The following is a 14,462-nucleotide window of genomic DNA, read 5'->3' as shown; positions in this document are numbered from 1 at the left end:
TTATAATACAACTACATTAAATGCTGAGCCAATTGAAAAGGTATTTAAATTTCATCCATTATCAAGAGATGAGTTGTCAAGAATAATAAAAAATTTGAATAACAAAAAAACAGTAGGATTGGATGGGGTCTTAAGCAAAATTTTAAAAGAATGTGAAAATGAATTACTGGACCCTTTATTGCATCTCCTTAATACTTCACTAGAGCAGGGTATTTTCCCTGATGATCTGAAACAAGGAAAAATTTTGCCAATTTTCAAGAGCGGTGATTCTGAAAGAGTTGAAAATTATAGACCCATTAGTATTCTAAATGTAATAAGTAAAATTTTTGAAAGAGTAGTTTTAAATAGGCTATTGATGCACCTGGAAGAAATTAGTTTCATATGTGATGAACAGCATGGGTTCCAGAAAGGGAAATCTACTAAGACTGCAATAGTATCCCTTGTTGAAAGACTAATATATATAATAGATTCAGGTGAGAAGGCAGCCGCAATATTTCTTGATTTATCCAAAGCTTTTGATTGTGTGAACCATAGAATATTATTGGAAATACTAAAAACTGTAGGTGTGAATGGTATAGAACTAAAATGGTTTGAATCATACCTCATAGGTAGAAACCAGTGTGTTGAGCTTACCAAGGTGGATGGGAATGAAATAGTAAAAATTAAATCTCAAAAACTGGAGGTCCAGGCTGGAGTACCTCAAGGCTCAATTCTGGGTCCCTTACTGTTTCTGTTGTATGTGAACCAATTACCAAAAGAGTTAAAAGATCACAGAGCTCTGTTGTTTGCTGATGACACATCGCTTATCTTTAACAATTATTTATTAGATAGTCTAGAAATAAATGCTTTTACTGGAGTACAGTCAATTGTCCAATTCTTGAAGCAAAGGCAATTAACAATAAATAGTAAGAAATGTCAATTCCTACAACTCGAAAGTAAATATAATTCAGTAGAGGATAGAGAAATAAATGTGTTTGTAGAGGAAAATGAATTAGACCAAGAAGAGAAAGTAGCATTCTTGGGAATTTTATTGGACAGGAAATTAACATGGCATCCTTACATTGAGAGGATATGTAATAAGATATCATCTGGGGTATTTGTCCTGCGGCAGCTTGCTAGGCTGAATGATAAAAAACTACTGTTAACTGCTTACCATGGACTTATACTATCTCATATTAGGTATGCTATTTTAGTATGGGGTAATTCATCTCAACAAAATATGGACAGGGTGTTTAAGATTCAAAAGAAGGCACTCAGATGTATAGAGAAAGTGAATAGATTAGACTCTTGTAGGCCTTTATTTAAAAAGCTTGGTCTATTAACTGTGCCATCTTTGTATGTATATGAATTTGTAATGCATGTGAAAACGAGTGGTGTGATCCAGAATTCAGATGTTCATGAGTATAATACCGTACGCGAAACAGAGCAGATTATCATATAATGGGTCACAATAGTAGGTTATTTGAACAAAAACCAGATTATATTGGTAGGAAATTTTATAACAAGCTACCTCAAATCTTGAAAAGTAATGATGATTTGAAGATTTTCAAAAAACAAATTAAAAAATATTTAGTTGATAGAGCTTTTTATAGTGTACAAGAATTCCTTTCAAACCTAAACTAGGTTGAACTACTTAGTGTTAGAATTATTATGTAATAACATGACTTGTCTTATACTCCATGACTGGAGTCTTTAGGACGTAATCTTAAAAAAAAAAAAAAAAAAAAAAAATCATCATGAGATGACATAATTTATTTTAGGTACCTACTTTTATTTTGAAAAATATGATATTGCTATCAGCTGAATTGTAATTAATTTTTGAAATCTTCCCATTTCAAATAAATTTAATAATTGTTCAATTTACAATTATAAAATAATTTTATGTGTATAATTATATGTGTATTATTGTTTATATAATTTATAATTATATAATAATTATTATTTAGCATATTTTACTGTTTGCTTATCATATGGTCATAATTATAATACAATTGATATAATGTTTCTTCATAGATTTCTTTGCATCATTTCTGAAACTCCCATACTGATTTGAAATGTTATCAGAATACCTAGTATATTGCTATCATTACATAATTTAATAATCCTGTGTTATTGAATCATCATAATTTATTTTATTTACCTACTTTTATTGTGAAAAATATGAGATTGGACTATGGGTCTGTTTTTTTATTCCCAATCATTTCATGACAGTTTATATTTGTCCTTGTTAAATAAATAAAAATAAATAAATAATACGCCTCTCTTAAATCTGGCCCAAAGTTATTCCCATGCTTGTGAAAAGTTGACAATACTAAAACTACTGCAGTCACAAATAAAAAAATTCTTTTCTTTATTAATATTCAACCTATTCCATTATTTTTGCTCTCAAAAAGTTAACAATGAACTGCTCAATAAAGGAAAAATAACGCTTCCGTGGTATAAGACATACAATATAGAAATAAAATAGAAATTGAGACTGTGCAATGCATTCTCCCATAAGAGCCAATGCGTAACAAAATGAACGAATCCCACAGCAATGCGGGTTGCCTATCTTTACCAGCTGCCTCACTTTTTTTGTGTTGCTAGTCCATTCCAGTTAGTTTAGAGTTCACTGGCCACATCCAGCCATAGAGTGGATGAAAACAGCTGTTTGTCTTCAACAACTGACGCGCCGTCTACACCAAAGACCAAGATGCATAGACTCACATACAGCGCTAGTGTCGTACTTGGAATTGAAATCCGCCATTGAGGGGGCAACCCAGCAACCCCTCTTAGATTATTACATACCAATGCCACCAATGCCTTTGTGATCTATTGTATTGCAAATATATTATAGATATAATACTCGTGCAAAAATACCCCAATGGCGGCCTTCAATTTCAAGTAAGAGCTATCATTGGGAAGGCATAGGCATTGTGGGTCTATATCAAAGAAGTTATAATAGTATTCACTATTAGGTATTAGGTGGGTCTATATCTCTTTAAGGTCTTTGGTCTACACAAACCACTCTCGGTCTGTCAGCAACGTATCGCGCATGCGTTAGTAACGGTTTTTTCCTGTTCCATTCAGTCAGTTCTTTGAATGTAACGTTCTTTGTGATGATGGTTACCGAGCACTGTAATTGAAGTCAATTGTCATTCTATTTTGATCATGATATTATTCAATGATGATTTATCATTTATTTTAATATAATAATCAATATATTATTATTTTATTCGATAAAAGAAAGAGTACTTTTGAAAAATATAATTAATAAAATATAACAGTTGTTTTTAACTGATGTTAAAAAACACTTGGTCAGCATATTGTCATTTCAAAGCAAAAACCTAACCCCCTAACCTCCCCTTTCACATTTGAAACATTAATAAAAATAACTCTTGGTGAAACCTCTAATCCCTTCCAGCATATTGCAATTTCAAAGCAAAATCCCAACCCCCTAACCTATCTTTCTACCTTTGAAATATCCACAAGCATGATACTACCTGGACCCCAGCCCTTCCTAGCATATTTAAATTTCAAAGCAAAAACCTAACCTAACCTTATGGAGCATTATTAAATATAACCTAAAAAACCTAAACACAAACCCCTAATCCTTTTACATTTAATAATTTAGATTTCAAAGCAAAATCCTAACCCCTAACCTATCCTTCCACCTTTGAAACATCAAAAAACATAACTCTACCTGGACTCTAGCCCCTAATAGCATATTACAATTTCAAAGCAAAAACCTAATCTATCCTGATAAAACATTATTAAATATAACCTAAATAAAAACCTAACAACTAACCCTTCCACATTTAATACTTTGGATTTATTCGTCATCTTCAGAACAAAACATAAACAGTGGTTCATTTCATGAGCATGTTTGTGGTTCAAAGAGAAATCCTAACCCTCTAACCTATCCTTTCACCTTTGAAACATCAAAAAACATAACTCCACCTGGACCCTAGCCCCTTCAAGCATATTGCAATTCCAAAGCAAAAACCTAATCCATCCTAATGAAACATGATAAATATAACCTAAATAAAACCCAATCCCTAACCCTTTCACATTTAATACTTTGGATTTATTCGTCATCTTATTGCAAATCACAATCTACCATTATAACGTGTACCTCACTATAGATACTCAAAGAATACTTTTGAATAACTATGTGATAACTGTGACTGTTGCTGGCCGTTACTCTGTATCTGTGACAAAGAGAACCTGCTCCGTCTACAGCCAACAAATCCTACCAGCCACGAAACGGAGCGGCAAATTCGAACTTCGTCAACCGCAAATCCAACCAACGAAGCTGACTCTTGGAGGGTGAATCTTGTTCAACTGATGAAAAAGGAATGGATCAGAGCCCAGCAGACATTCAACGAATTCACCTCGGATCCCTGCTCACCGTTCTTCAAATAAAACAATATCGGCAACAAACCAAAACTTCTGATATTGTCAAGAAACAAAGTAGGCCTATTCATCGTTGTCCAAGAGAATATTTTGCTAACACAAACTCCTTCATCTACAAAAATACTTCAACTAACAACAACAAAGTATGCTGTCAACGATTCGAGTCATGGGAGGATTGCTGTCCAACAAGGGGGCAAGTGAAAATGAAAGGGGAGACACACTACAATCTACCACCTGATCTTCAAGCAGGGGGGCTGCATCGTTGTTTTCATTCTTATAATATTATCACTTCTAACCCACATCATGTTCCTGAATTATTCAATTTTATGCAATGCTCTATTCTCACTGAAAGGCGACTTCAAAGAATCGTTCATCATGGATATATTTCTCATTTTGATCTGGCCAGGCTCAAACGTTTGCTACAGTAAACCAAGACTGTACTGCCAGCGAGGAAAGACAAATTATCTTCAAGTTTTCACTGCAGTCAGGCCTCTGTCAGAGAATCTCAACACTTGGAAAAGACATCATGACTACAAGATCATCAATGCTTTATTCCTGAGATTTCTACACTGGATCATCGGTCAGCAACTACAAAATGAAGACACTGCCCAGAAGAATCGTCATTGTATAGCAGATATAGCACTGACTTGCACAAGCTACAGATTGAATGTTAAATGTTATTATATAATATTTTTTGTTATTATAAGAATGATAAATCAAGTGCAAAGCACATTATCATATTCATAATCATTGCATGGGTTTAATATTTGAGAAATAAAAATTAAAAAATCTATAAAAAATATGTTTATTAAACTAAACAATTATTATTATTATAAACAGTATTATTAATCTCTAAAAAAATATTATTTATTGCATGAATGATAAAAAAAAAACAATTTATGATTATCGTATAATAATTATTCTTATGCCCAGCATGTCAAGGCAATTTTCTATTGCAACAAATGTTATGATTTATCATTCTTCTTATCATAAGTATTATAAAATTGTATGTTATCCACTACAACTATGTGAAAAATTTAAGAATAATGAACTCAAATGTTGTAATAAAGAAGGATCGCCCACAATTTATCAAGACAATTATGAGAGAATTAATAAATGAACAAAACCATAATAAGTCATAATTTATTGGAAAATTGACATCAACAACTTATACGATAAATTGAGCTTGTATGACATCTTATCTAGTTCAGAAAGTTTAAAGCCTAATTACCATGGACTGCCAATATTATTATCATCATCAGCTACTACCAGAGTTAGTATTGTCAAATATCACCTTCAGGAACTTATAGAGCATAAGAGAGCTAAAAATGCTTTGCTCATAACTTGTATAATGGGAGCTATCTCCTTTGTCTCTGCACATTGTGCAAATATTCATGGTTATCCTGCGTGATACCATTATATTCTTGGATGTGCCAACATGCAAATATTCATGGTTATCCTGCATGATACCATATATTCTTGGATGTGCCTGTGTGCAAATATTCATGATTATCCTGTGTGATACCATTATTTTGTTATCTTAGATATTTCTGTTGTATAAGACATCAGATATCAAGTAGCATTAATTATTCTGAGTTGTTTAAGGCGCATTGACCTGCAATTCATTAAGTGGGCTTTAAGCTTCACACTTGTAAGAAATACACATGATGACATGACTGTGATATTTCAATAATTTAATAATCGTTTATTTGTAATCCTGAAGGTGATAACCAGAGCTGTGATATTTATGTTTGATTATTGTTAATGTTTCAAGGTGGCAAAATGTCCTGATTTAAATGGTGTATTATTTTTATGGTAAAATATTGGCCTCACTAAAAGTTGTGATCAAGCTTTCAATTTCTAGAAACATTAATCAAGGGGGCGATGTCACGGCATATTTTCCAATAAAAATAGAAACAGCCTAAATCAAAAGAATTTTGAAAGTAGGCGCCAATCTCTGAGTTCATTATCTCCTATTTCCGATAACAGAGAGCGCTCCTTCCATACAGCTGATAGATTGATCGGCCAAAACCAAAATATTCTACAGATGATAATATTTTCCAAATTATTAAAAAATTAAAGTAATTAGAAATAAAATAAAATATCAAATTCCATTCACCACCTATCCTATGTCCTTCCTTAATTTGGCAATTGAGTGTGATGTCACATCTCGGAAGTGCGGTGAAGAAAATCTTATCGTTTGTCGGTTGTGTGTCGGATCGTGCCGTATGATGATGTGCTGAGAACTGAACGTGCTTCATATGTGAAGGAGAGATAACACATATATGTCGCTGTCGTATCGTGTTAGTAGTGGATATTTCTAAATTGGGATATCAAGATTATAAACCCCAACAATATATATATATATATATATATATAATGTTAAAGAATACTATAAACGTTAACAGAACAATCTGGCAAATAGTGAACAATCAGACCGCTAGCAAAAAGAAAAGAATCTGCAATAATATTGTACTTAATAAAAATGATATAGATATAGATGATCCTTAGCACGCCTATTGACAAAGCACAAAATATTACAGACTCCAGGTTCATTTACATAACAATTGATGATGAAGCTCTGATCATTATCAGTATAATTGATTCAATCAAACCAAAGTGGTCAGCAGGTTATGACGATATCCCAATGAGAATTATTAAGGAGGCTAAATCAGAACTTATTAAGCCCCTTCTACATGTATTAACACTTCACTCATAACTGGAAAGTATCCAAACGAACTGAAAATTTCAAAAGTGATACCAGTACACGAAAAGGGAGACCCTTCTAATTCATTAAATTTTGAACCATTGGCTATTCAACCATCTTTTGCAGAAATATTTGAAAAGTGTGTGCTAGTACAACTGATGAACTATTTTGAAATTAATAAACTGTTAGATACGGAACAGCATGGGTATAGAAAAAACAGGTCTACAGTAACTGCTGTGATTGAATATGTAGAATCTATTTTAGAGAAATTAGACGAAGGGGACAATATTGTTGGCACCTTCTTGGATTTGACAAAAGCGTTTGACAGCGTTGATCATATAGAATACTTTTGGACAAACTTATGGAATAAGGGGTAAAGAGATAGTTGGATAGAGTCATATTTAGAAGGCAGGCGACAGTATGTAAATATCAAACATTTTAATGAAAATGACCTGTTTGAGGTTAAATCTAGTATAAGGAGTATCAAGTACTCTGTACCGCAGGGATCTGTGTTAGGGTCATTCTTGTTCTTTTGCTATTTGGGAGGACTGCCGAAATATGCCCATGATGCCATAGAAAATACCAAAGTTTGTATGTATGCTGACAATATAAGTTTGTGTACAGCAGACAAATACTTTAACTCACTTTAAACTAAATGTAAGGATTCTATTTTGATTTAAAAAAACTATTTGAGTAGAAGAAACCTATTACAAAACGATGATAAAACAAAATTTGTCCATTTCACTTGCAGAAATTCTAATATTAAGAAATTAGATTAACTATGCTAACCCAGTTAACTATGCTAAAAACCAAGTCATATTGAAGCTTGTGAGCAATAACCAAAAGAAAGTCACTATTCATAAAATATTTGATAGTATAACAAGAATGATAGTAGATGAGATATCTGAGAATAATTTCGATAAAAAGGTGATTGAATTCATGAAAGAATATTTAGTGCCTAATGTTAGATATATCTTGTATTTTGAAAATGAATTCTATAAAAGATTTGCTTCAGTGATTGCCAAAAAAATTTTAATTTTCAAAACTCATACTTGTACGATGTAAAGTTAATGTAGGTACTTGATGTGTAACACATGAAGATGACAAAATAGAAACTATTGATAATTATCATATTGGAAAAACGAATCAAAGAGGTATACAAGAAACTTACGATAAGATAAGAAAATACTATTGGCCCAACATGAATAATTATATTCAAAATTTTATTAACAAATGTGAGATATGTCTCAAAACAAAGTACGAACGAAATCCACTTAATTTAGAAATGAACTTGACACCGACAGCTATAAGGCCGCTTCAAATCATTCACGTGGACAGTATAACATTTGAGAAAAAGAAATTTCTCACGATCATTGATAGTTTTTCAAGATACGCACAATGTTATCCAATAACAAGTTGTAACAGTGTTGAGGTAGCAGACAAACTGCTTAGTTTCTTTTCCCACCATGATATCCCTCAAACTATAGTTGCCGACAATGGATGTGAATTCAATAATGGCTTAGTAAAGGAATTGACAGAATTGCACAAAATCGAAATGCACTGGGTAAGAGTAGGTACTCAACTTCCACCTTCAAATGGCTTAGCTGAACGTTTTCATTCTATGATAATTGAGCACATCAGAATATTTAATAATCGCGACGAGTTCAAAACAGAAACAATTAGTAAAGTACCGTACGCCGTAATTGCTTATAACAATAGCATTCACTCGATAACAAAACTGACACCTTTGGAAGTTTTATACAGACACATGGAATCTAATCCCATTCTTGAAATTGACATTCGCAGGTTTATCAACGAATATGTTAATAATCACAAAGAAAAAACCAAACGACTATTCGACTATATACAGGAATGATTCAATGATTCAATGATGATTCAATGATTTTATTACAGCCAGAAAATACATACAGTACACTAGGCCATGTCATTACAATAAAATTTCTAACAGAATTACAATAACAATACATAAATAAAGATAATACACAACATGCAGTGCAAGAGCAGGCTTCAAAGATATTCGGTTTCTCACAAGAAAATAATAAATAATAATACAGAAATATCAATAAACAATCACTAAACTTCAATTCTATCACAGTCTATACAGCCTATTCTAATTTTAATCTATACTTACTTTTACAATAAATCGTGAACAAACTAAAACCATAGAAACTCTATTATCACAGTCGGCAATTTACTTAGTGCTTTACACAGTCAATTTACATAGTGCTTGGGTCAGACTCGTCAAACTCATGAATGGAATAGAACGGGTTGGCGACCAGCCATGACTTGACCCGCTTCTTAAAGCTCACCAGAGGCAGCTCTCTTACTTCATCAGGTAGCCTATTGAAGAATCTGATGCCAGATATGGGAAAACTTTTCCTGGATCTTTCCAATCTCACCCCGGCAGGACCAGGTTTCCATTTCCCCGTGTAGCGTGACTGTGGATCTGATTGGCCCTGGTGTACAAATGAATATTCTCTCTAACCGAAACCAAGCACTCGTATATGTACAGGCCATAAACTGTCATCACTCGTAAATGTACAAACAATGGTTTGCAGTGATCAATCCAACCAGCTCTCATCACAATTCTAATGGCTCTTTTTTGCATTAATAGCACCCTATTCACACTCGCAGCGTGCCCCCACAGCCTTGTACCATATGCAATATGGCTCTGGAAAAAAGCAAAGTAAGCTTGGCGCACAAAACCGTCAGGCACACATGATACAAGCCTTCTAAGCAGAAAAATGACCCTACTTAGCCTTTTGCAGAGCTGGCTGATGTGAGCCTCCCAGGTCAACCTACTATCCAGGGAAAACCCCAAGAGCTTCACAGTACCCGTGGCAATCCCAGAATTGAGGCTGAATGATAGCTCCTGAGTCTTGTCACTGTTAAGAGCCAGCTTATTTAGATCAAACCATTGAGACGCACTATGATACAGCTCCCTCACAGCAAGCCTGGCAGAATCTACGCTCTTATGATCCGCAAATAGTGATGTGTCATCTGCGAATAACAGAACACCACCATCTACTGAATAATATATATCATTTATTGAGATGAGAAAGAGCAAAGGTCCCAAAACTGATCCCTGTGGGACTCCATGTTTCAAGGGTGCAGGACTTGATAGTTCACCATTCCAGTCCACAACCTGCAACCTATCACTCAGGTATGATTTCATCAGTCTGACAGCACCGACTCCAAGGCCATACTTCTCCAGCTTTCCCAATAGAATATTGTGCGAGACACAGTCGAAGGCACGTGATAAATCACAGAGCAAAAGCGATGAAGATCTTCCATTCTCAAATGCCTCCAGGACTGATTGAATGAGAGTCTGCACAGCAGAGACAGTCGATCTTCCTCTCCTGAAACCAAACTGAACAGGAACCAGCAGACCATTATTCTCAAAATAGTTGTACAGCTGAATAAACAATACCGTCTCAAAAATTTTTGCAATCACCGGGATCAAAGATATGAATCTATAGTTGCTTACACTGTCCAGAGCACCCTTCTTGTGAGTTGGAACTGCTCTTGATATCTTGAGCTCATCAGGGAAAACACCCTCATCGATACACTTATTGATAAGGCATGCAAGTATTGGACTCAAGAAACAAATAATCTGCCTCAGAAAAGCCACACTCATTCCATAAATATCTTTTGCCTTTGATACACTAAAATAATTTACTATGCTTACAACATCAGCAGGTGTCACATGGTTCCATTCAAAGTTTCCTTCTACAACTGGAATACCCTGAAGAGCATTGGAAAGATCGGTTGCAATATTATTTGGAATATTATTCACAATACTCTCCACAGATGTGACATAGAACTGATTAAATTCACTGGCAGTTGTGAAACTTAGATCACCTTCTTCTGATTTAGGCTTATGTGAATTTATAAGACTCCAGGCAGCCCTACATGAATTTTGAACCTCTGCAATGAATTTTGCATTGGCGTTTTTCTTAGCCTCTCGCAATCTATAACGGTAATCCTTCTTGAGCCCAGTTGCTAGTTCAACCAGGTGAGGCCTGATTCTAGCTAAATCATTTGTCATGGATACCATATCTCTCATTCGGGCTAGTTCAGGAGTGAACCAGTCTTTTACTTGTGGTACAGAATTTCCCTTCATAGTTGTGAATCTTTTAGAACTTAGCGACCTCATTCTTAGTGGAAAGAAAAACTTGAAACCATCCATGAGAGCATGAAAGAAACATTGAAAACCACCAACCGCCTGCATATCAATAACAGATTCCAACCAAGAGTCAACCCAAACTCCCAAATAATTACAGAAAAGTCTGACAATACCATCATTGAAGACTCTGGAAGAAACGTTTCTACTGGAACCATTACAACTTCCAACAACATCTGCCATAAAAGTGGCTTCCATGAGAATGTGTTTATGATCTGCAATCTGATCAACACTAACCTCAGCAACATAGCTCCAATGGTCCAAATTTGTGAAAAAATTATCAAGGGAAGCATTACCTCTTGTAGGTTGCATTACTGCACTATACAAATTCAGACTTCTTAACAAATTCAAAAAACCTGAGGATGCTGCCGACGTGCCAAGCAAATCAATATTGTGATCAGTTCCAATTATTACAAACAAACCAATATTACTGAGACATCCAACACATAATTCAAGCTGCTGCAAAAAACATTCAACATTTCCATTAGGAGAGCGATACATGCTTACCACAACAAGTGACAACTCCGGAATATGTATCCCAGCAAACTCAGCATGCATCTCAATACAGAACTCTTTGAGGTCTAGGGCGTTTGCCGACCATGCCATACTCTCTCGCACAAAAACAGCTACACCACCACTTGAAGTCTGCCTAGAGAAATGAGCTACCTTCCTGAGACCAGCCAAATTGCTGTAGTATTCAATCTCATCTTCAGCAAGCCAGTGTTCACAGATGCACAAAACGTCGATGTCATGCAGCTCACAAAGTAACTCAAGCTCACTAATTTTATTCCGCATGCATTGGACATTAATGGAGCACAATTTTACGTTCCTACCTGTATAAGTTTCATGATGTTCAATTGATCCCCTTCTGTGCTTGTCCATGGCTGTTATAGGTATATCAATGAGGTTTGAATGAGCAATCTTTATACTTCTGGGAGGTTTAGGTTTTCTAATGGAGTTCGAAATTATAGGTATTAGAGAGCCAGTTACCTCTGCATGTAGGCTGAAGCTTTGTTCAACTTCATTGTCTGGAGCTATTAGTTTAAATTTAATGCTACATCTGGTTCGCCTGTAGCCGGTACTACAGCATCAACCTCTCCCTCAATCAACGAAGTACTGCCCTCCAAACATGGCCCAGTTGTGAGCTCAATAATCATGGACTCATAAAGATTACTACTAGAAGTGGCTTTTTTCCCATCCAGGGAATCCCTAATAATAGCATCAAGCCTCCTAGCTATTTTAATTTTCCCTTTTTTATTGATGTGTAAACCATGACTTGTGTGTTCTTTTGCAGTGAGATCCCATGTGTTCAACAAGGTAACAAATCCGGAGACAATTTTTTTCAGGAGACCATTAATCACCTTTATCATGCAATTTATGGGTGAGGCAGCCGGCATATCATATCTGTAAGGCACAGTCCCTATTATCACGTTAGTATGTCTTGTCTGACGCAGTAAACTCTCAACTGCCAATCTGAATATAATAGTGTCCTTTTCATTAGCTGAGTCATTTATGTCAGTGTACCACCTAATATAATTAAATAATCTTCTTTATTCATAAGCTGTACCTCTTTACAATTAAAAATTCTATCTAATATTTGACACATACCAGCACCAGGGTATACAAAGCTTGAGACACTATATGAATGTGGTATTCTATTCTGTAGATAGGATGCCAGATCACGACCTTGACAATCAGAGAATATAATAATTTCCCCCCTTACATGTTCTATAATATTCCTTATTTTAGATTCACTTGTTTGACCCAATGACTCACTGCAGTCCTCACTCACTACTAATTTTCCTACTAATTCAACTTCTTGGCTTACTTTTGATATTATATTAGCAAGATTTTCCCTTTCCAATTCCAATGAACTAATTATACTTCTATTTTCAGCTATATCATGCTCCAAGTTTATAATTTCCTTATACAATTTATCCTTGGTTCTATTGAGTGAGATAAAATTACTGTTTGCAATAGCATAGTGCTGATCATCAGAATCAGTTGACAAACTTTCGGTCTGTATGGCAACACATTGAGTAGTAGGTGAATGTGATGACACACATTCAGGATGTTTAAGAGATTGAATTTCTGCTATAAGTGCATCCTGATAACCAAGAAGTTCATTAATACGTTCAATGAGAACATCCTTGTCCTGTAGAAAAAGGGGGTCAGTCTGACTACTTACATCAAAAGAGAGTGCCTTTCTTATATTTTTTAAACTTGAATCTACAGACAAACGTGACATCCTACATGTAATAACTCTATTAGTCGTTTTTTCAGCAGTGTCAATTGTTACTGATTTTGATAAAGAATTCTTACAAAGTTGTGGGGGAGTTTGTGTAGCATGTTTGACATGACTGTTTGCAGATGATTTAAAATTTTTTAATGACTTGTCAGTAGTGATGGTACTAGAGCAGCCTTTATGGACACATCTCCAAACAATATCGCCCGAGGACAAGGAATGACTCTTTCTATAACAATTCTTATCATAATAAATAGCATCGTTATTTCTAGTTGTTTTATAAAGAGAAAAAGACATCTTATAATTTCTCTCTAGTCACACTGTATGAGTTATAGGAATAAAACAACAATATTCTTAAGCATTAGAAATGAAAGAAATACATTCAAGTTGGAAATCAAAGAGAAATACAGTTTTAATTGTTAAGGAAAAGTGATAAGATTCCATTCATTGAGTCCACTCAGTTTATTATCTTTTTATTTTTGAGATTAGCGATGATAACTGTCAGTCACTCTCACAACTGCAACTGTCACACAAAGAATTAGATTAGACAAGCCAGCCGTACGAGAAACAGGAGCAGCTGACAATCTTACCGCATGGCGCATGATAAGAATAACAGCTACAGCACAAGATACGCAAGCAACGGAGAGATCGACATTCGCTACATTCCGCAATAGCAGACAGTTCTCACCACAGTAGAGCAGCCACAGATTCAGGAATCGATGCGCAGCGTCCGGCTTCAGCGTTGCATTGAAGCCTCAGCAGGGGATACTTAAGAAAAGTGTATCATCAGATCAAGACTTCCTTCATCTGACTTGACGAAAACAGCTAGTGCTATATGTCTCTATTGGGTTGTCAGCATTGGTTTCAAAGTTCATAATCTGTTTTGAATGTGTTCTAAGAGAAGATTTTAC

This window comes from Nilaparvata lugens, chromosome 2 (assembly GCF_014356525.2).
Source record: "Nilaparvata lugens isolate BPH chromosome 2, ASM1435652v1, whole genome shotgun sequence".
In the NCBI taxonomy this organism is placed as follows: Eukaryota; Metazoa; Arthropoda; class Insecta; order Hemiptera; family Delphacidae; genus Nilaparvata; species Nilaparvata lugens.
Note: the sequence above shows the minus strand (reverse complement) of the source record.